The sequence below is a fragment of the Ambystoma mexicanum genome, unplaced genomic scaffold, assembly GCF_040938575.1.
Source record: "Ambystoma mexicanum isolate Mex_15411 unplaced genomic scaffold, UKY_AmexF1_1 Mex_scaf133, whole genome shotgun sequence".
Lineage (NCBI taxonomy): Eukaryota > Metazoa > Chordata > Amphibia > Caudata > Ambystomatidae > Ambystoma > Ambystoma mexicanum.
The window spans coordinates 173,718-195,960 of NW_027182362.1; the positions used below are offsets into that span (position 1 = coordinate 173,718).

Genomic DNA, 22,243 nt, shown 5'->3' on the forward strand with positions numbered 1-22,243 from the left:
AGGAAGGAAGGAAGGAAGGAAGGAAGGAAGGAAGGAAGGAAGGAAGGAAGGAAGGAAGGAAGGAAGGAAGGAACAGTGTATCGCAAGCACCTTTCACCCTGATGTCAATGGTCCACCAACCTTCGGGATGAGGAGTAGACCTGTGAAGACGCTCAGCCTTTGCATCATTTAGGGACGAGGACGGGCTTTAGGAGCAAACGTTAGGAAGAGATACTCTTGTGCTACAATCCTCAAGAGGTACAACTGCCAAGTCAAATCCCTACATATTGTCTAGACTACTCTGCAAGTGTAGGCTCGTTGGTCTAGGGGTATGATTCTCGCTTCGGGTGCGAGAGGTCCCGGGTTCAAATCCCGGACGAGCCCATTGATTGGTGCCTGGCCCGATACTTTTTTACACATGTGTTTTTCAATTCTATAGACTCTGGACTGATGGATGGACAATGGTCGATGAACATTGGGCTTCCTAAGCCTCTTTGCGGACCGCCTCATTGCGCCATGCATTAAGGAGTCCCAAGTAGCTCTCAGTCACCTTTCTGGATTTGTTTGTTAATTCATGGCTGTCCCATACCAATGCCTAAAGAGGCCCTTACATCTTCAGACTGCACGGCCTCTCAGCTGGCACACTTGTCTGAGTGTTCATGCTTGTAACGCCGTGTGTGTGATGAGCTGCATTTGTAAAGCTTTGGGCGTGAGGCATTTGATAAGTGTTCAAACAGAGACAATTGCACTGTTACTTGACCCTATTCTCTCAACCGCCAGAGGGCATAGCATGCAGCAGTTTCTGTAGTGTAGTGGTTATCACGTTCGCCTTACACGCGAAAGGTCCCTGGTTCGAGACCGGGCAGAAACAGCAGAGGGTGGCATTTTACACTTTTCATGTTCCACCATCTCGAAGCTCAAGCCATGAACTTATTTGCAGTTGCAACGGACGAAGCAGTTCCTCTGACACGCTTTGAAATAAATTCTGAGTAGACGAGCGCACTCACATTTGCTCCGAATATGTGATCAATTAAAATTGCATGCCTGCATATGTGCGTGCTTATGTATAGTTGGATGGAAAGCTGAGGGAGCAGTTGTGCAATGCTATTTCTTACAGAAGGGTGGCGCTGCTTTTCCCTGAGCAATGTTCATGCACCCAGGCAGATGTGATATTGGATTTTTCTTTTTTTCAAGGGCAAAAGAAAATTCCTAGCCCTCAGAGCTTCTGCCAATGCAGATCCGGTGCAAAATGAAGGCTCTCACTCGCTCACTTTGTCCACTTTCAATTGATCAGCAGACCGCGTTGGTGTTGTGCTAGATTTCTTCTTCTGTGCATCAACAGCTCTTTTATACGTACCCTTCACGGGCGAATGGAAGGGAGGGTGTGCCACCAGCTTCATTGATCCTGATGTCAATGTGCCAACACCTTCAGGACGAGAAGAAGAGCTATGAAGACAGTCAGAGCGTGCCGACTGGGGCATTCATTTGGCTCATACACCGACAAGGCTTTCAGCGGCAGGAACAAACTTCAGGAATAGGCATTCTTGGCCTCGAAGCCTAAGGGGGGTGGAAACGCTGAGTACAATTCCGTCAGATGATCACAGGACCGTGGCTCGTTGGTCAAGGGGTATGATTCTCGCTTTGGGTGCGAGAGGTCCGGAGGAGCCCGATCAAGGTGGGTAACTTGAGCTCCTTTTTTTTTTTTCCAATGTTATTTTCATTGGACAGACTCTCTGGCTTTCTCGGTAAGCAGTAGTCGATGAACAATTCACTTCCTGAACCTCTTTGCCTGCCATGTCCTTGCGACAAGCACTTTGTGTTCTCTGTTAGCTCTCAGTAACATTTCTTGATTTGCTTGTGAGTTTTGGCCGTCCGATCTCAAAGTGGAAATATGTCCTTCCCTCTGTACGCTGCATAGACCCTCAACAGGCATACTTGTATATGTGCGCATGCTTGATAGGACGTATGTTTTAGGCTGGATTGTGTGAGCTTCAGGCGCAAGGCATTTGATTAGTCTTTAAGCAGGTCCACTTGCACTGCCCTTTGCACCTGTTCTCCCAGTCCCTACAAAGGGATGCAAGCAGTTGTTTCTGTAGTGTAGTGGTTAGCACGTTCGAGACCGGGCAGAAACACTCTCTGCTGGCATTTTACACAAAATCGTTTTTTTCCCCTTTTGTCACACACAAATGTAAAGTATGAACTTATTTGCGTTCCCATGGAAATAGCATATGCTCTCAAGAGCTTGAGAAATACACTGGGAAGGCAAGCATCCTCACATGTATTGTGTATATGGGGCCAATAATAAAATGCACGCGCCTTCATTTTGTGTATGTAATGTTGCAGAGCACAGAGAGGATTTCTTTTCCCTACTGCTGGGTATTTGGGTCTCTGGGATCACAGTTGGGTCCGCTCCGTCCTCTGAAATGGTGCATATTAGTTACATAGGTTAGTGTACCAAAGAAATATCACATTTTCATATACAGCTTCTTCATTTCTGTGTTCTGAGGGATTACCAGTTGTAAGAAATGCACTTGCCGGTACAGTGATTCCCTGGCTTTCTCTGGCCCGAGAAAGCTTTTCCTCTGAACTGGGAACAGAAGTTGGACTGCTTCTGCTGAACTTCCTGAAAGCATAGCTGGCGGGAGGAGGGACTTTTTGAGTGCTGGGAAAATTTGAGCTGGAAATTTGCATAGGCTGGACAGAGATTGCTTGGAGCAGCCAAAATATAATAACGGCCATGGCGCTCAAGTAAAGCAGAAAGCTTTTAGTATACACCTTTTGCACTCTTGTCAACGAAGCTGGGCTCTGTGAATGCTCACCCTACGCAAGAAAAGAGAACAGACTTTGCTGGTGACCTAAATATATCTCGCCTGATCGAGCACGATCGAGCTCTGAGTGAGCAGCTGTGCAATGGTCATCTTTACCAAAGGGGAGATGCTGCTTTTGCCAGTGTCACGCCCATGCTCTCAGGGCTGGAGGGAGGAGGGCTGCTTTTTGTTTTTACAGGCAAAAGGAAAGGCCCAGCCCTCAGAGCTTCTGCCAATGCATATCCCAGCAGGTGCAAAATAAAGTCTCTCCCCCACCTTGCCAGCTGCAGATTGATCAGAAGACTGCTAGTCTAGTGTGTTGGGCCACTCTCTCTCTTCTGTGTATCGTCCCCTCTTATTACATAAACAGCATAAGAGGAAGGAAGGAAGGAAGGAAGGAAGGAAGGAAGGAAGGAAGGAAGGAAGGAAGGAAGGAAGGAAGGAAGGAAGGAAGGAAGGAAGGAAGGAAGGAAGGAAGGAAGGAAGGAAGGAAGGAAGGAAGGAAGGAAGGAAGGAAGGAAGGAAGGAAGGAAGGAAGGAAGGAAGGAAGGAAGGAAGGAAGGAAGGAAGGAAGGAAGGAAGGAAGGAAGGAAGGAAGGAAGGAAGGAAGGAAGGAAGGAAGGAACAGTGTATCGCAAGCACCTTTCACCCTGATGTCAATGGTCCACCAACCTTCGGGATGAGGAGTAGACCTGTGAAGACGCTCAGCCTTTGCATCATTTAGGGACGAGGACGGGCTTTAGGAGCAAACGTTAGGAAGAGATACTCTTGTGCTACAATCCTCAAGAGGTACAACTGCCAAGTCAAATCCCTACATATTGTCTAGACTACTCTGCAAGTGTAGGCTCGTTGGTCTAGGGGTATGATTCTCGCTTCGGGTGCGAGAGAGCCCATTGATTGGTGCCTGGCCCGATACTTTTTTACACATGTGTTTTTCAATTCTATAGACTCTGGACTGATGGATGGACAATGGTCGATGAACATTGGGCTTCCTAAGCCTCTTTGCGGACCGCCTCATTGCGCCATGCATTAAGGAGTCCCAAGTAGCTCTCAGTCACCTTTCTGGATTTGTTTGTTAATTCATGGCTGTCCCATACCAATGCCTAAAGAGGCCCTTACATCTTCAGACTGCACGGCCTCTCAGCTGGCACACTTGTCTGAGTGTTCATGCTTGTAACGCCGTGTGTGTGATGAGCTGCATTTGTAAAGCTTTGGGCGTGAGGCATTTGATAAGTGTTCAAACAGAGACAATTGCACTGTTACTTGACCCTATTCTCTCAACCGCCAGAGGGCATAGCATGCAGCAGTTTCTGTAGTGTAGTGGTTATCACGTTCGCCTTACACGCGAAAGGTCCCTGGTTCGAGACCGGGCAGAAACAGCAGAGGGTGGCATTTTACACTTTTCATGTTCCACCATCTCGAAGCTCAAGCCATGAACTTATTTGCAGTTGCAACGGAAGAAGCAGTTCCTCTGACACGCTTTGAAATAAATTCTGAGTAGACGAGCGCACTCACATTTGCTCCGAATATGTGATGAATTAAAATTGCATGCCTGCATATGTGCGTGCTTATGTATAGTTGGATGGAAAGCTGAGGGAGCAGTTGTGCAATGCTATTTCTTACAGAAGGGTGGCGCTGCTTTTCCCTGAGCAATGTTCATGCACCCAGGCAGATGTGATATTGGATTTTTCTTTTTTTCAAGGGCAAAAGAAAATTCCTAGCCCTCAGAGCTTCTGCCAATGCAGATCCGGTGCAAAATGAAGGCTCTCACTCGCTCACTTTGTCCACTTTCAATTGATCAGCAGACCGCGTTGGTGTTGTGCTAGATTTCTTCTTCTGTGCATCAACAGCTCTTTTATACGTACCCTTCACGGGCGAATGGAAGGGAGGGTGTGCCACCAGCTTCATTGATCCTGATGTCAATGTGCCAACACCTTCAGGACGAGAAGAAGAGCTATGAAGACAGTCAGAGCGTGCCGACTGGGGCATTCATTTGGCTCATACACCGACAAGGCTTTCAGCGGCAGGAACAAACTTCAGGAATAGGCATTCTTGGCCTCGAAGCCTAAGGGGGGTGGAAACGCTGAGTACAATTCCGTCAGATGATCACAGGACCGTGGCTCGTTGGTCAAGGGGTATGATTCTCGCTTTGGGTGCGAGAGGTCCGGAGGAGCCCGATCAAGGTGGGTAACTTGAGCTCCTTTTTTTTTTTTCCAATGTTATTTTCATTGGACAGACTCTCTGGCTTTCTCGGTAAGCAGTAGTCGATGAACAATTCACTTCCTGAACCTCTTTGCCTGCCATGTCCTTGCGACAAGCACTTTGTGTTCTCTGTTAGCTCTCAGTAACATTCCTTGATTTGCTTGTGAGTTTTGGCCGTCCGATCTCAAAGTGGAAATATGTCCTTCCCTCTGTACGCTGCATAGACCCTCAACAGGCATACTTGTATATGTGCGCATGCTTGATAGGACGTATGTTTTAGGCTGGATTGTGTGAGCTTCAGGCGCAAGGCATTTGATTAGTCTTTAAGCAGGTCCACTTGCAAAGCCCTTTGCACCTGTTCTCCCAGTCCCTACAAAGGGATGCAAGCAGTTGTTTCTGTAGTGTAGTGGTTAGCACGTTCGAGACCGGGCAGAAACACTCTCTGCTGGCATTTTACACAAAATCGTTTTTTTCCCCTTTTGTCACACACAAATGTAAAGTATGAACTTATTTGCGTTCCCATGGAAATAGCATATGCTCTCAAGAGCTTGAGAAATACACTGGGAAGGCAAGCATCCTCACATGTATTGTGTATATGGGGCCAATAATAAAATGCACGCGCCTTCATTTTGTGTATGTAATGTTGCAGAGCACAGAGAGGATTTCTTTTCCCTACTGCTGGGTATTTGGGTCTCTGGGATCACAGTTGGGTCCGCTCCGTCCTCTGAAATGGTGCATATTAGTTACATAGGTTAGTGTACCAAAGAAATATCACATTTTCATATACAGCTTCTTCATTTCTGTGTTCTGAGGGATTACCAGTTGTAAGAAATGCACTTGCCGGTACAGTGATTCCCTGGCTTTCTCTGGCCCGAGAAAGCTTTTCCTCTGAACTGGGAACAGAAGTTGGACTGCTTCTGCTGAACTTCCTGAAAGCATAGCTGGCGGGAGGAGGGACTTTTTGAGTGCTGGGAAAATTTGAGCTGGAAATTTGCATAGGCTGGACAGAGATTGCTTGGAGCAGCCAAAATATAATAACGGCCATGGCGCTCAAGTAAAGCAGAAAGCTTTTAGTATACACCTTTTGCACTCTTGTCAACGAAGCTGGGCTCTGTGAATGCTCACCCTACGCAAGAAAAGAGAACAGACTTTGCTGGTGACCTAAATATATATCTCACCTGATCGAGCACGATCGAGCTCTGAGTGAGCAGCTGTGCAATGGTCATCTTTACCAAAGGGGAGATGCTGCTTTTGCCAGTGTCACGCCCATGCTCTCAGGGCTGGAGGGAGGAGGGCTGCTTTTTGTTTTTACAGGCAAAAGGAAAGGCCCAGCCCTCAGAGCTTCTGCCAATGCATATCCCAGCAGGTGCAAAATAAAGTCTCTCCCCCACCTTGCCAGCTGCAGATTGATCAGAAGACTGCTAGTCTAGTGTGTTGGGCCACTCTCTCTCTTCTGTGTATCGTCCCCTCTTATTACATAAACAGCATAAGAGGAAGGAAGGAAGGAAGGAAGGAAGGAAGGAAGGAAGGAAGGAAGGAAGGAAGGAAGGAAGGAAGGAAGGAAGGAAGGAAGGAAGGAAGGAAGGAAGGAAGGAAGGAAGGAAGGAAGGAAGGAAGGAAGGAAGGAAGGAAGGAAGGAAGGAAGGAAGGAAGGAAGGAAGGAAGGAAGGAAGGAAGGAAGGAAGGAAGGAAGGAAGGAAGGAAGGAAGGAAGGAAGGAAGGAACAGTGTATCGCAAGCACCTTTCACCCTGATGTCAATGGTCCACCAACCTTCGGGATGAGGAGTAGACCTGTGAAGACGCTCAGCCTTTGCATCATTTAGGGACGAGGACGGGCTTTAGGAGCAAACGTTAGGAAGAGATACTCTTGTGCTACAATCCTCAAGAGGTACAACTGCCAAGTCAAATCCCTACATATTGTCTAGACTACTCTGCAAGTGTAGGCTCGTTGGTCTAGGGGTATGATTCTCGCTTCGGGTGCGAGAGGTCCCGGGTTCAAATCCCGGACGAGCCCATTGATTGGTGCCTGGCCCGATACTTTTTTACACATGTGTTTTTCAATTCTATAGACTCTGGACTGATGGATGGACAATGGTCGATGAACATTGGGCTTCCTAAGCCTCTTTGCGGACCGCCTCATTGCGCCATGCATTAAGGAGTCCCAAGTAGCTCTCAGTCACCTTTCTGGATTTGTTTGTTAATTCATGGCTGTCCCATACCAATGCCTAAAGAGGCCCTTACATCTTCAGACTGCACGGCCTCTCAGCTGGCACACTTGTCTGAGTGTTCATGCTTGTAACGCCGTGTGTGTGATGAGCTGCATTTGTAAAGCTTTGGGCGTGAGGCATTTGATAAGTGTTCAAACAGAGACAATTGCACTGTTACTTGACCCTATTCTCTCAACCGCCAGAGGGCATAGCATGCAGCAGTTTCTGTAGTGTAGTGGTTATCACGTTCGCCTTACACGCGAAAGGTCCCTGGTTCGAGACCGGGCAGAAACAGCAGAGGGTGGCATTTTACACTTTTCATGTTCCACCATCTCGAAGCTCAAGCCATGAACTTATTTGCAGTTGCAACGGACGAAGCAGTTCCTCTGACACGCTTTGAAATAAATTCTGAGTAGACGAGCGCACTCACATTTGCTCCGAATATGTGATCAATTAAAATTGCATGCCTGCATATGTGCGTGCTTATGTATAGTTGGATGGAAAGCTGAGGGAGCAGTTGTGCAATGCTATTTCTTACAGAAGGGTGGCGCTGCTTTTCCCTGAGCAATGTTCATGCACCCAGGCAGATGTGATATTGGATTTTTCTTTTTTTCAAGGGCAAAAGAAAATTCCTAGCCCTCAGAGCTTCTGCCAATGCAGATCCGGTGCAAAATGAAGGCTCTCACTCGCTCACTTTGTCCACTTTCAATTGATCAGCAGACCGCGTTGGTGTTGTGCTAGATTTCTTCTTCTGTGCATCAACAGCTCTTTTATACGTACCCTTCACGGGCGAATGGAAGGGAGGGTGTGCCACCAGCTTCATTGATCCTGATGTCAATGTGCCAACACCTTCAGGACGAGAAGAAGAGCTATGAAGACAGTCAGAGCGTGCCGACTGGGGCATTCATTTGGCTCATACACCGACAAGGCTTTCAGCGGCAGGAACAAACTTCAGGAATAGGCATTCTTGGCCTCGAAGCCTAAGGGGGGTGGAAACGCTGAGTACAATTCCGTCAGATGATCACAGGACCGTGGCTCGTTGGTCAAGGGGTATGATTCTCGCTTTGGGTGCGAGAGGTCCGGAGGAGCCCGATCAAGGTGGGTAACTTGAGCTCCTTTTTTTTTTTTCCAATGTTATTTTCATTGGACAGACTCTCTGGCTTTCTCGGTAAGCAGTAGTCGATGAACAATTCACTTCCTGAACCTCTTTGCCTGCCATGTCCTTGCGACAAGCACTTTGTGTTCTCTGTTAGCTCTCAGTAACATTCCTTGATTTGCTTGTGAGTTTTGGCCGTCCGATCTCAAAGTGGAAATATGTCCTTCCCTCTGTACGCTGCATAGACCCTCAACAGGCATACTTGTATATGTGCGCATGCTTGATAGGACGTATGTTTTAGGCTGGATTGTGTGAGCTTCAGGCGCAAGGCATTTGATTAGTCTTTAAGCAGGTCCACTTGCACTGCCCTTTGCACCTGTTCTCCCAGTCCCTACAAAGGGATGCAAGCAGTTGTTTCTGTAGTGTAGTGGTTAGCACGTTCGAGACCGGGCAGAAACACTCTCTGCTGGCATTTTACACAAAATCGTTTTTTTCCCCTTTTGTCACACACAAATGTAAAGTATGAACTTATTTGCGTTCCCATGGAAATAGCATATGCTCTCAAGAGCTTGAGAAATACACTGGGAAGGCAAGCATCCTCACATGTATTGTGTATATGGGGCCAATAATAAAATGCACGCGCCTTCATTTTGTGTATGTAATGTTGCAGAGCACAGAGAGGATTTCTTTTCCCTACTGCTGGGTATTTGGGTCTCTGGGATCACAGTTGGGTCCGCTCCGTCCTCTGAAATGGTGCATATTAGTTACATAGGTTAGTGTACCAAAGAAATATCACATTTTCATATACAGCTTCTTCATTTCTGTGTTCTGAGGGATTACCAGTTGTAAGAAATGCACTTGCCGGTACAGTGATTCCCTGGCTTTCTCTGGCCCGAGAAAGCTTTTCCTCTGAACTGGGAACAGAAGTTGGACTGCTTCTGCTGAACTTCCTGAAAGCATAGCTGGCGGGAGGAGGGACTTTTTGAGTGCTGGGAAAATTTGAGCTGGAAATTTGCATAGGCTGGACAGAGATTGCTTGGAGCAGCCAAAATATAATAACGGCCATGGCGCTCAAGTAAAGCAGAAAGCTTTTAGTATACACCTTTTGCACTCTTGTCAACGAAGCTGGGCTCTGTGAATGCTCACCCTACGCAAGAAAAGAGAACAGACTTTGCTGGTGACCTAAATATATCTCGCCTGATCGAGCACGATCGAGCTCTGAGTGAGCAGCTGTGCAATGGTCATCTTTACCAAAGGGGAGATGCTGCTTTTGCCAGTGTCACGCCCATGCTCTCAGGGCTGGAGGGAGGAGGGCTGCTTTTTGTTTTTACAGGCAAAAGGAAAGGCCCAGTCCTCAGAGCTTCTGCCAATGCATATCCCAGCAGGTGCAAAATAAAGTCTCTCCCCCACCTTGCCAGCTGCAGATTGATCAGAAGACTGCTAGTCTAGTGTGTTGGGCCACTCTCTCTCTTCTGTGTATCGTCCCCTCTTATTACATAAACAGCATAAGAGGAAGGAAGGAAGGAAGGAAGGAAGGAAGGAAGGAAGGAAGGAAGGAAGGAAGGAAGGAAGGAAGGAAGGAAGGAAGGAAGGAAGGAAGGAAGGAAGGAAGGAAGGAAGGAAGGAAGGAAGGAAGGAAGGAAGGAAGGAAGGAAGGAAGGAAGGAAGGAAGGAAGGAAGGAAGGAAGGAAGGAAGGAAGGAAGGAAGGAAGGAAGGAACAGTGTATCGCAAGCACCTTTCACCCTGATGTCAATGGTCCACCAACCTTCGGGATGAGGAGTAGACCTGTGAAGACGCTCAGCCTTTGCATCATTTAGGGACGAGGACGGGCTTTAGGAGCAAACGTTAGGAAGAGATACTCTTGTGCTACAATCCTCAAGAGGTACAACTGCCAAGTCAAATCCCTACATATTGTCTAGACTACTCTGCAAGTGTAGGCTCGTTGGTCTAGGGGTATGATTCTCGCTTCGGGTGCGAGAGAGCCCATTGATTGGTGCCTGGCCCGATACTTTTTTACACATGTGTTTTTCAATTCTATAGACTCTGGACTGATGGATGGACAATGGTCGATGAACATTGGGCTTCCTAAGCCTCTTTGCGGACCCCCTCATTGCGCCATGCATTAAGGAGTCCCAAGTAGCTCTCAGTCACCTTTCTGGATTTGTTTGTTAATTCATGGCTGTCCCATACCAATGCCTAAAGAGGCCCTTACATCTTCAGACTGCACGGCCTCTCAGCTGGCACACTTGTCTGAGTGTTCATGCTTGTAACGCCGTGTGTGTGATGAGCTGCATTTGTAAAGCTTTGGGCGTGAGGCATTTGATAAGTGTTCAAACAGAGACAATTGCACTGTTACTTGACCCTATTCTCTCAACCGCCAGAGGGCATAGCATGCAGCAGTTTCTGTAGTGTAGTGGTTATCACGTTCGCCTTACACGCGAAAGGTCCCTGGTTCGAGACCGGGCAGAAACAGCAGAGGGTGGCATTTTACACTTTTCATGTTCCACCATCTCGAAGCTCAAGCCATGAACTTATTTGCAGTTGCAACGGAAGAAGCAGTTCCTCTGACACGCTTTGAAATAAATTCTGAGTAGACGAGCGCACTCACATTTGCTCCGAATATGTGATGAATTAAAATTGCATGCCTGCATATGTGCGTGCTTATGTATAGTTGGATGGAAAGCTGAGGGAGCAGTTGTGCAATGCTATTTCTTACAGAAGGGTGGCGCTGCTTTTCCCTGAGCAATGTTCATGCACCCAGGCAGATGTGATATTGGATTTTTCTTTTTTTCAAGGGCAAAAGAAAATTCCTAGCCCTCAGAGCTTCTGCCAATGCAGATCCGGTGCAAAATGAAGGCTCTCACTCGCTCACTTTGTCCACTTTCAATTGATCAGCAGACCGCGTTGGTGTTGTGCTAGATTTCTTCTTCTGTGCATCAACAGCTCTTTTATACGTACCCTTCACGGGCGAATGGAAGGGAGGGTGTGCCACCAGCTTCATTGATCCTGATGTCAATGTGCCAACACCTTCAGGACGAGAAGAAGAGCTATGAAGACAGTCAGAGCGTGCCGACTTAGGCATTCATTTGGCTCATACACCGACAAGGCTTTCAGCGGCAGGAACAAACTTCAGGAATAGGCATTCTTGGCCTCGAAGCCTAAGGGGGGTGGAAACGCTGAGTACAATTCCGTCAGATGATCACAGGACCGTGGCTCGTTGGTCTAGGGGTATGATTCTCGCTTTGGGTGCGAGAGGTCCGGAGGAGCCCGATCAAGGTGGGTAACTTGAGCTCCTTTTTTTTTTTTCCAATGTTATTTTCATTGGACAGACTCTCTGGCTTTCTCGGTAAGCAGTAGTCGATGAACAATTCACTTCCTGAACCTCTTTGCCTGCCATGTCCTTGCGACAAGCACTTTGTGTTCTCTGTTAGCTCTCAGTAACATTCCTTGATTTGCTTGTGAGTTTTGGCCGTCCGATCTCAAAGTGGAAATATGTCCTTCCCTCTGTACGCTGCATAGACCCTCAACAGGCATACTTGTATATGTGCGCATGCTTGATAGGACGTATGTTTTAGGCTGGATTGTGTGAGCTTCAGGCGCAAGGCATTTGATTAGTCTTTAAGCAGGTCCACTTGCAAAGCCCTTTGCACCTGTTCTCCCAGTCCCTACAAAGGGATGCAAGCAGTTGTTTCTGTAGTGTAGTGGTTAGCACGTTCGAGACCGGGCAGAAACACTCTCTGCTGGCATTTTACACAAAATCGTTTTTTTCCCCTTTTGTCACACACAAATGTAAAGTATGAACTTATTTGCGTTCCCATGGAAATAGCATATGCTCTCAAGAGCTTGAGAAATACACTGGGAAGGCAAGCATCCTCACATGTATTGTGTATATGGGGCCAATAATAAAATGCACGCGCCTTCATTTTGTGTATGTAATGTTGCAGAGCACAGAGAGGATTTCTTTTCCCTACTGCTGGGTATTTGGGTCTCTGGGATCACAGTTGGGTCCGCTCCGTCCTCTGAAATGGTGCATATTAGTTACATAGGTTAGTGTACCAAAGAAATATCACATTTTCATATACAGCTTCTTCATTTCTGTGTTCTGAGGGATTACCAGTTGTAAGAAATGCACTTGCCGGTACAGTGATTCCCTGGCTTTCTCTGGCCCGAGAAAGCTTTTCCTCTGAACTGGGAACAGAAGTTGGACTGCTTCTGCTGAACTTCCTGAAAGCATAGCTGGCGGGTGGAGGGACTTTTTGAGTGCTGGGAAAATTTGAGCTGGAAATTTGCATAGGCTGGACAGAGATTGCTTGGAGCAGCCAAAATATAATAACGGCCATGGCGCTCAAGTAAAGCAGAAAGCTTTTAGTATACACCTTTTGCACTCTTGTCAACGAAGCTGGGCTCTGTGAATGCTCACCCTACGCAAGAAAAGAGAACAGACTTTGCTGGTGACCTAAATATATATCTCGCCTGATCGAGCACGATCGAGCTCTGAGTGAGCAGCTGTGCAATGGTCATCTTTACCAAAGGGGAGATGCTGCTTTTGCCAGTGTCACGCCCATGCTCTAAGGGCTGGAGGGAGGAGGGCTGCTTTTTGTTTTTACAGGCAAAAGGAAAGGCCCAGCCCTCAGAGCTTCTGCCAATGCATATCCCAGCAGGTGCAAAATAAAGTCTCTCCCCCACCTTGCCAGCTGCAGATTGATCAGAAGACTGCTAGTCTAGTGTGTTGGGCCACTCTCTCTCTTCTGTGTATCGTCCCCTCTTATTACATAAACAGCATAAGAGGAAGGAAGGAAGGAAGGAAGGAAGGAAGGAAGGAAGGAAGGAAGGAAGGAAGGAAGGAAGGAAGGAAGGAAGGAAGGAAGGAAGGAAGGAAGGAAGGAAGGAAGGAAGGAAGGAAGGAAGGAAGGAAGGAAGGAAGGAAGGAACAGTGTATCGCAAGCACCTTTCACCCTGATGTCAATGGTCCACCAACCTTCGGGATGAGGAGTAGACCTGTGAAGACGCTCAGCCTTTGCATCATTTAGGGACGAGGACGGGCTTTAGGAGCAAACGTTAGGAAGAGATACTCTTGTGCTACAATCCTCAAGAGGTACAACTGCCAAGTCAAATCCCTACATATTGTGTAGACTACTCTGCAAGTGTAGGCTCGTTGGTCTAGGGGTATGATTCTCGCTTCGGGTGCGAGAGGTCCCGGGTTCAAATCCCGGACGAGCCCATTGATTGGTGCCTGGCCCGATACTTTTTTACACATGTGTTTTTCAATTCTATAGACTCTGGACTGATGGATGGACAATGGTCGATGAACATTGGGCTTCCTAAGCCTCTTTGCGGACCGCCTCATTGCGCCATGCATTAAGGAGTCCCAAGTAGCTCTCAGTCACCTTTCTGGATTTGTTTGTTAATTCATGGCTGTCCCATACCAATGCCTAAAGAGGCCCTTACATCTTCAGACTGCACGGCCTCTCAGCTGGCACACTTGTCTGAGTGTTCATGCTTGTAACGCCGTGTGTGTGATGAGCTGCATTTGTAAAGCTTTGGGCGTGAGGCATTTGATAAGTGTTCAAACAGAGACAATTGCACTGTTACTTGACCCTATTCTCTCAACCGCCAGAGGGCATAGCATGCAGCAGTTTCTGTAGTGTAGTGGTTATCACGTTCGCCTTACACGCGAAAGGTCCCTGGTTCGAGACCGCGCAGAAACAGCAGAGGGTGGCATTTTACACTTTTCATGTTCCACCATCTCGAAGCTCAAGCCATGAACTTATTTGCAGTTGCAACGGAAGAAGCAGTTCCTCTGACACGCTTTGAAATAAATTCTGAGTAGACGAGCGCACTCACATTTGCTCCGAATATGTGATCAATTAAAATTGCATGCCTGCATATGTGCGTGCTTATGTATAGTTGGATGGAAAGCTGAGGGAGCAGTTGTGCAATGCTATTTCTTACAGAAGGGTGGCGCTGCTTTTCCCTGAGCAATGTTCATGCACCCAGGCAGATGTGATATTGGATTTTTCTTTTTTTCAAGGGCAAAGAAAATTCCTAGCCCTCAGAGCTTCTGCCAATGCAGATCCGGTGCAAAATGAAGGCTCTCACTCGCTCACTTTGTCCACTTTCAATTGATCAGCAGACCGCGTTGGTGTTGTGCTAGATTTCTTCTTCTGTGCATCAACAGCTCTTTTATACGTACCCTTCACGGGCGAATGGAAGGGAGGGTGTGCCACCAGCTTCATTGATCCTGATGTCAATGTGCCAACACCTTCAGGACGAGAAGAAGAGCTATGAAGACAGTCAGAGCGTGCCGACTGGGGCATTCATTTGGCTCATACACCGACAAGGCTTTCAGCGGCAGGAACAAACTTCAGGAATAGGCATTCTTGGCCTCGAAGCCTAAGGGGGGTGGAAACGCTGAGTACAATTCCGTCAGATGATCACAGGACCGTGGCTCGTTGGTCAAGGGGTATGATTCTCGCTTTGGGTGCGAGAGGTCCGGAGGAGCCCGATCAAGGTGGGTAACTTGAGCTCCTTTTTTTTTTTTTCCAATGTTATTTTCATTGGACAGACTCTCTGGCTTTCTCGGTAAGCAGTAGTCGATGAACAATTCACTTCCTGAACCTCTTTGCCTGCCATGTCCTTGCGACAAGCACTTTGTGTTCTCTGTTAGGTCTCAGTAACATTCCTTGATTTGCTTGTGAGTTTTGGCCGTCCGATCTCAAAGTGGAAATATGTCCTTCCCTCTGTACGCTGCATAGACCCTCAACAGGCATACTTGTATATGTGCGCATGCTTGATAGGACGTATGTTTTAGGCTGGATTGTGTGAGCTTCAGGCACAAGGCATTTGATTAGTCTTTAAGCAGGTCCACTTGCACTGCCCTTTGCACCTGTTCTCCCAGTCCCTACAAAGGGATGCAAGCAGTTGTTTCTGTAGTGTAGTGGTTAGCACGTTCGAGACCGGGCAGAAACACTCTCTGCTGGCATTTTACACAAAATCGTTTTTTTCCCCTTTTGTCACACACAAATGTAAAGTATGAACTTATTTGCGTTCCCATGGAAATAGCATATGCTCTCAAGAGCTTGAGAAATACACTGGGAAGGCAAGCATCCTCACATGTATTGTGTATATGGGGCCAATAATAAAATGCACGCGCCTTCATTTTGTGTATGTAATGTTGCAGAGCACAGAGAGGATTTCTTTTCCCTACTGCTGGGTATTTGGGTCTCTGGGATCACAGTTGGGTCCGCTCCGTCCTCTGAAATGGTGCATATTAGTTACATAGGTTAGTGTACCAAAGAAATATCACATTTTCATATACAGCTTCTTCATTTCTGTGTTCTGAGGGATTACCAGTTGTAAGAAATGCACTTGCCGGTACAGTGATTCCCTGGCTTTCTCTGGCCCGAGAAAGCTTTTCCTCTGAACTGGGAACAGAAGTTGGACTGCTTCTGCTGAACTTCCTGAAAGCATAGCTGGCGGGAGGAGGGACTTTTTGAGTGCTGGGAAAATTTGAGCTGGAAATTTGCATAGGCTGGACAGAGATTGCTTGGAGCAGCCAAAATATAATAACGGCCATGGCGCTCAAGTAAAGCAGAAAGCTTTTAGTATACACCTTTTGCACTCTTGTCAACGAAGCTGGGCTCTGTGAATGCTCACCCTACGCAAGAAAAGAGAACAGACTTTGCTGGTGACCTAAATATATCTCGCCTGATCGAGCACGATCGAGCTCTGAGTGAGCAGCTGTGCAATGGTCATCTTTACCAAAGGGGAGATGCTGCTTTTGCCAGTGTCACGCCCATGCTCTCAGGGCTGGAGGGAGGAGGGCTGCTTTTTGTTTTTACAGGCAAAAGGAAAGGCCCAGCCCTCAGAGCTTCTGCCAATGCATATCCCAGCAGGTGCAAAATAAAGTCTCTCCCCCACCTTGCCAGCTGCAGATTGATCAGAAGACTGCTAGTCTAGTGTGTTGGGCCACTCTCTCTCTTCTGTGTATCGTCCCCTCTTATTACATAAACAGCATAAGAGGAAGGAAGGAAGGAAGGAAGGAAGGAAGGAAGGAAGGAAGGAAGGAAGGAAGGAAGGAAGGAAGGAAGGAAGGAAGGAAGGAAGGAAGGAAGGAAGGAAGGAAGGAAGGAAGGAAGGAAGGAAGGAAGGAAGGAAGGAAGGAAGGAAGGAAGGAAGGAAGGAAGGAAGGAAGGAAGGAAGGAAGGAACAGTGTATCGCAAGCACCTTTCACCCTGATGTCAATGGTCCACCAACCTTCGGGATGAGGAGTAGACCTGTGAAGACGCTCAGCCTTTGCATCATTTAGGGACGAGGACGGGCTTTAGGAGCAAACGTTAGGAAGAGATACTCTTGTGCTACAATCCTCAAGAGGTACAACTGCCAAGTCAAATCCCTACATATTGTCTAGACTACTCTGCAAGTGTAGGCTCGTTGGTCTAGGGGTATGATTCTCGCTTCGGGTGCGAGAGAGCCCATTGATTGGTGCCTGGCCCGATACTTTTTTACACATGTGTTTTTCAATTCTATAGACTCTGGACTGATGGATGGACAATGGTCGATGAACATTGGGCTTCCTAAGCCTCTTTGCGGACCGCCTCATTGCGCCATGCATTAAGGAGTCCCAAGTAGCTCTCAGTCACCTTTCTGGATTTGTTTGTTAATTCATGGCTGTCCCATACCAATGCCTAAAGAGGCCCTTACATCTTCAGACTGCACGGCCTCTCAGCTGGCACACTTGTCTGAGTGTTCATGCTTGTAACGCCGTGTGTGTGATGAGCTGCATTTGTAAAGCTTTGGGCGTGAGGCATTTGATAAGTGTTCAAACAGAGACAATTGCACTGTTACTTGACCCTATTCTCTCAACCGCCAGAGGGCATAGCATGCAGCAGTTTCTGTAGTGTAGTGGTTATCACGTTCGCCTTACACGCGAAAGGTCCCTGGTTCGAGACCGGGCAGAAACAGCAGAGGGTGGCATTTTACACTTTTCATGTTCCACCATCTCGAAGCTCAAGCCATGAACTTATTTGCAGTTGCAACGGAAGAAGCAGTTCCTCTGACACGCTTTGAAATAAATTCTGAGTAGACGAGCGCACTCACATTTGCTCCGAATATGTGATGAATTAAAATTGCATGCCTGCATATGTGCGTGCTTATGTATAGTTGGATGGAAAGCTGAGGGAGCAGTTGTGCAATGCTATTTCTTACAGAAGGGTGGCGCTGCTTTTCCCTGAGCAATGTTCATGCACCCAGGCAGATGTGATATTGGATTTTTCTTTTTTTCAAGGGCAAAAGAAAATTCCTAGCCCTCAGAGCTTCTGCCAATGCAGATCCGGTGCAAAATGAAGGCTCTCACTCGCTCACTTTGTCCACTTTCAATTGATCAGCAGACCGCGTTGGTGTTGTGCTAGATTTCTTCTTCTGTGCATCAACAGCTCTTTTATACGTACCCTTCACGGGCGAATGGAAGGGAGGGTGTGCCACCAGCTTCATTGATCCTGATGTCAATGTGCCAACACCTTCAGGACGAGAAGAAGAGCTATGAAGACAGTCAGAGCGTGCCGACTGGGGCATTCATTTGGCTCATACACCGACAAGGCTTTCAGCGGCAGGAACAAACTTCAGGAATAGGCATTCTTGGCCTCGAAGCCTAAGGGGGGTGGAAACGCTGAGTACAATTCCGTCAGATGATCACAGGACCGTGGCTCGTTGGTCAAGGGGTATGATTCTCGCTTTGGGTGCGAGAGGTCCGGAGGAGCCCGATCAAGGTGGGTAACTTGAGCTCCTTTTTTTTTTTTCCAATGTTATTTTCATTGGACAGACTCTCTGGCTTTCTCGGTAAGCAGTAGTCGATGAACAATTCACTTCCTGAACCTCTTTGCCTGCCATGTCCTTGCGACAAGCACTTTGTGTTCTCTGTTAGCTCTCAGTAACATTCCTTGATTTGCTTGTGAGTTTTGGCCGTCCGATCTCAAAGTGGAAATATGTCCTTCCCTCTGTACGCTGCATAGACCCTCAACAGGCATACTTGTATATGTGCGCATGCTTGATAGGACGTATGTTTTAGGCTGGATTGTGTGAGCTTCAGGCGCAAGGCATTTGATTAGTCTTTAAGCAGGTCCACTTGCACTGCCCTTTGCACCTGTTCTCCCAGTCCCTACAAAGGGATGCAAGCAGTTGTTTCTGTAGTGTAGTGGTTAGCACGTTCGAGACCGGGCAGAAACACTCTCTGCTGGCATTTTACACAAAATCGTTTTTTTCCCCTTTTGTCACACACAAATGTAAAGTATGAACTTATTTGCGTTCCCATGGAAATAGCATATGCTCTCAAGAGCTTGAGAAATACACTGGGAAGGAAGGCAAGCATCCTCACATGTATTGTGTATATGGGGCCAATAATAAAATGCACGCGCCTTCATTTTTGTGTATGTAATGTTGCAGAGCACAGAGAGGATTTCTTTTCCCTACTGCTGGGTATTTGGGTCTCTGGGATCACAGTTGGGTCCGCTCCGTCCTCTGAATGGTGCATATTAGTTACATAGGTTAGTGTACCAAAGAAATATCACATTTTCATATAAGCTTTCTTCATTTCTGTGTTCTGAGGATTACCAGTTGTAAGAAATGCACTTGCCGGTACAGTGATTCCCTGGCTTTCTCTGGCCCGAGAAAGCTTTTCCTCTGAACTGGGAACAGAAGTTGGACTGCTTCTGCTGAACTTCCTGAAAGCATAGCTGGCGGGAGGAGGGACTTTTTGAGTGCTGGGAAAATTTGAGCTGGAAATTTGCATAGGCTGGACAGAGATTGCTTGGAGCAGCCAAAATATAATAACGGCCATGGCGCTCAAGTAAAGCAGAAAGCTTTTAGTATACACCTTTTGCACTCTTGTCAACGAAGCTGGGCTCTGTGAATGCTCACCCTACGCAAGAAAAGAGAACAGACTTTGCTGGTGACCTAAATATATATCTCGCCTGATCGAGCACGATCGAGCTCTGAGTGAGCAAGCTGTGCAATGGTCATCTTTACCAAAGGGGAGATGCTGCTTTTGCCAGTGTCACGCCCATGCTCTCAGGGCTGGAGGGAGGAGGGCTGCTTTTTGTTTTTACAGGCAAAAAGGAAAGGCCCAGCCCTCAGAGCTTCTGCCAATGCATATCCCAGCAGGTGCAAAATAAAGTCTCTCCCCACCTTGCCAGCTGCAGATTGATCAGAAGACTGCTAGTCTAGTGTGTTGGGCCACTCTCTCTCTTCTGTGTATCGTCCCCTCTTATTACATAAACAGCATAAGAGGAAGGAAGGAAGGAAGGAAGGAAGGAAGGAAGGAAGGAAGGAAGGAAGGAAGGAAGGAAGGAAGGAAGGAAGGAAGGGGAAGGAAGGAAGGAAGGAAGGAAGGAAGGAAGGAAGGAAGGAAGGAAGGAAGGAAGGAAGGGAAGGAAGGAAAGGAAGGAAGGAAGGAAGGAACAGTGTATCGCAAGCACCTTTCACCCTGATGTCAATGGTCCACCAACCTTCGGGATGAGGAGTAGACCTGTGAAGACGCTCAGCCTTTGCATCATTTAGGGACGAGGACGGGCTTTAGGAGCAAACGTTAGGAAGAGATACTCTTGTGCTACAATCCTCAAGAGGTACAACTGCCAAGTCAAATCCCTACATATTGTCTAGACTACTCTGCAAGTGTAGGCTCGTTGGTCTAGGGGTATGATTCTCGCTTCGGGTGCGAGAGAGCCCATTGATTGGTGCCTGGCCCGATACTTTTTTACACATGTGTTTTTCAATTCTATAGACTCTGGACTGATGGATGGACAATGGTCGATGAACATTGGGCTTCCTAAGCCTCTTTGCGGACCGCCTCATTGCGCCATGCATTAAGGAGTCCCAAGTAGCTCTCAGTCACCTTTCTGGATTTGTTTGTTAATTCATGGCTGTCCCATACCAATGCCTAAAGAGGCCCTTACATCTTCAGACTGCACGGCCTCTCAGCTGGCACACTTGTCTGAGTGTTCATGCTTGTAACGCCGTGTGTGTGATGAGCTGCATTTGTAAAGCTTTGGGCGTGAGGCATTTGATAAGTGTTCAAACAGAGACAATTGCACTGTTACTTGACCCTATTCTCTCAACCGCCAGAGGGCATAGCATGCAGCAGTTTCTGTAGTGTAGTGGTTATCACGTTCGCCTTACACGCGAAAGGTCCCTGGTTCGAGACCGGGCAGAAACAGCAGAGGGTGGCATTTTACACTTTTCATGTTCCACCATCTCGAAGCTCAAGCCATGAACTTATTTGCAGTTGCAACGGAAGAAGCAGTTCCTCTGACACGCTTTGAAATAAATTCTGAGTAGACGAGCGCACTCACATTTGCTCCGAATATGTGATGAATTAAAATTGCATGCCTGCATATGTGCGTGCTTATGTATAGTTGGATGGAAAGCTGAGGGAGCAGTTGTGCAATGCTATTTCTTACAGAAGGGTGGCGCTGCTTTTCCCTGAGCAATGTTCATGCACCCAGGCAGATGTGATATTGGATTTTTCTTTTTTTCAAGGGCAAAAGAAAATTCCTAGCCCTCAGAGCTTCTGCCAATGCAGATCCGGTGCAAAATGAAGGCTCTCACTCGCTCACTTTGTCCACTTTCAATTGATCAGCAGACCGCGTTGGTGTTGTGCTAGATTTCTTCTTCTGTGCATCAACAGCTCTTTTATACGTACCCTTCACGGGCGAATGGAAGGGAGGGTGTGCCACCAGCTTCATTGATCCTGATGTCAATGTGCCAACACCTTCAGGACGAGAAGAAGAGCTATGAAGACAGTCAGAGCGTGCCGACTGGGGCATTCATTTGGCTCATACACCGACAAGGCTTTCAGCGGCAGGAACAAACTTCAGGAATAGGCATTCTTGGCCTCGAAGCCTAAGGGGGGTGGAAACGCTGAGTACAATTCCGTCAGATGATCACAGGACCGTGGCTCGTTGGTCAAGGGGTATGATTCTCGCTTTGGGTGCGAGAGGTCCGGAGGAGCCCGATCAAGGTGGGTAACTTGAGCTCCTTTTTTTTTTTTCCAATGTTATTTTCATTGGACAGACTCTCTGGCTTTCTCGGTAAGCAGTAGTCGATGAACAATTCACTTCCTGAACCTCTTTGCCTGCCATGTCCTTGCGACAAGCACTTTGTGTTCTCTGTTAGCTCTCAGTAACATTCCTTGATTTGCTTGTGAGTTTTGGCCGTCCGATCTCAAAGTGGAAATATGTCCTTCCCTCTGTACGCTGCATAGACCCTCAACAGGCATACTTGTATATGTGCGCATGCTTGATAGGACGTATGTTTTAGGCTGGATTGTGTGAGCTTCAGGCGCAAGGCATTTGATTAGTCTTTAAGCAGGTCCACTTGCAAAGCCCTTTGCACCTGTTCTCCCAGTCCCTACAAAGGGATGCAAGCAGTTGTTTCTGTAGTGTAGTGGTTAGCACGTTCGAGACCGGGCAGAAACACTCTCTGCTGGCATTTTACACAAAATCGTTTTTTTCCCCTTTTGTCACACACAAATGTAAAGTATGAACTTATTTGCGTTCCCATGGAAATAGCATATGCTCTCAAGAGCTTGAGAAATACACTGGGAAGGCAAGCATCCTCACATGTATTGTGTATATGGGGCCAATAATAAAATGCACGCGCCTTCATTTTGTGTATGTAATGTTGCAGAGCACAGAGAGGATTTCTTTTCCCTACTGCTGGGTATTTGGGTCTCTGGGATCACAGTTGGGTCCGCTCCGTCCTCTGAAATGGTGCATATTAGTTACATAGGTTAGTGTACCAAAGAAATATCACATTTTCATATACAGCTTCTTCATTTCTGTGTTCTGAGGGATTACCAGTTGTAAGAAATGCACTTGCCGGTACAGTGATTCCCTGGCTTTCTCTGGCCCGAGAAAGCTTTTCCTCTGAACTGGGAACAGAAGTTGGACTGCTTCTG

At 47.3% G+C, this 22,243-nt stretch overlaps 10 non-coding genes across 10 annotated transcripts; all 10 read left to right on the forward strand.

Moving 5' to 3' along the window:
* The first annotated feature begins 291 nt into the window (after window positions 1–291).
* On the forward strand, window positions 292–363 carry TRNAP-CGG (transfer RNA proline (anticodon CGG)). Its single transcript has one exon. It is a non-coding gene; the product is annotated as a tRNA-Pro (tRNA).
* Window positions 364–777: 414 nt separating this feature from the next.
* On the forward strand, window positions 778–850 carry TRNAV-UAC (transfer RNA valine (anticodon UAC)). The gene has a single exon. It is a non-coding gene; the product is annotated as a tRNA-Val (tRNA).
* A 3,242-nt stretch (window positions 851–4,092) lies between these two features.
* TRNAV-UAC (transfer RNA valine (anticodon UAC)) lies at window positions 4,093–4,165 on the forward strand. The gene has a single exon. It is a non-coding gene; the product is annotated as a tRNA-Val (tRNA).
* A 2,765-nt stretch (window positions 4,166–6,930) lies between these two features.
* Window positions 6,931–7,002, forward strand: TRNAP-CGG (transfer RNA proline (anticodon CGG)). Its single transcript has one exon. It is a non-coding gene; the product is annotated as a tRNA-Pro (tRNA).
* Window positions 7,003–7,416: 414 nt separating this feature from the next.
* Window positions 7,417–7,489, forward strand: TRNAV-UAC (transfer RNA valine (anticodon UAC)). Its single transcript has one exon. It is a non-coding gene; the product is annotated as a tRNA-Val (tRNA).
* A 3,202-nt stretch (window positions 7,490–10,691) lies between these two features.
* On the forward strand, window positions 10,692–10,764 carry TRNAV-UAC (transfer RNA valine (anticodon UAC)). The gene has a single exon. It is a non-coding gene; the product is annotated as a tRNA-Val (tRNA).
* A 2,677-nt stretch (window positions 10,765–13,441) lies between these two features.
* TRNAP-CGG (transfer RNA proline (anticodon CGG)) lies at window positions 13,442–13,513 on the forward strand. Its single transcript has one exon. It is a non-coding gene; the product is annotated as a tRNA-Pro (tRNA).
* A 414-nt stretch (window positions 13,514–13,927) lies between these two features.
* On the forward strand, window positions 13,928–14,000 carry TRNAV-UAC (transfer RNA valine (anticodon UAC)). Its single transcript has one exon. It is a non-coding gene; the product is annotated as a tRNA-Val (tRNA).
* A 3,182-nt stretch (window positions 14,001–17,182) lies between these two features.
* On the forward strand, window positions 17,183–17,255 carry TRNAV-UAC (transfer RNA valine (anticodon UAC)). Its single transcript has one exon. It is a non-coding gene; the product is annotated as a tRNA-Val (tRNA).
* A 3,172-nt stretch (window positions 17,256–20,427) lies between these two features.
* Window positions 20,428–20,500, forward strand: TRNAV-UAC (transfer RNA valine (anticodon UAC)). Its single transcript has one exon. It is a non-coding gene; the product is annotated as a tRNA-Val (tRNA).
* The last annotated feature ends 1,743 nt before the right edge of the window (window positions 20,501–22,243 follow it).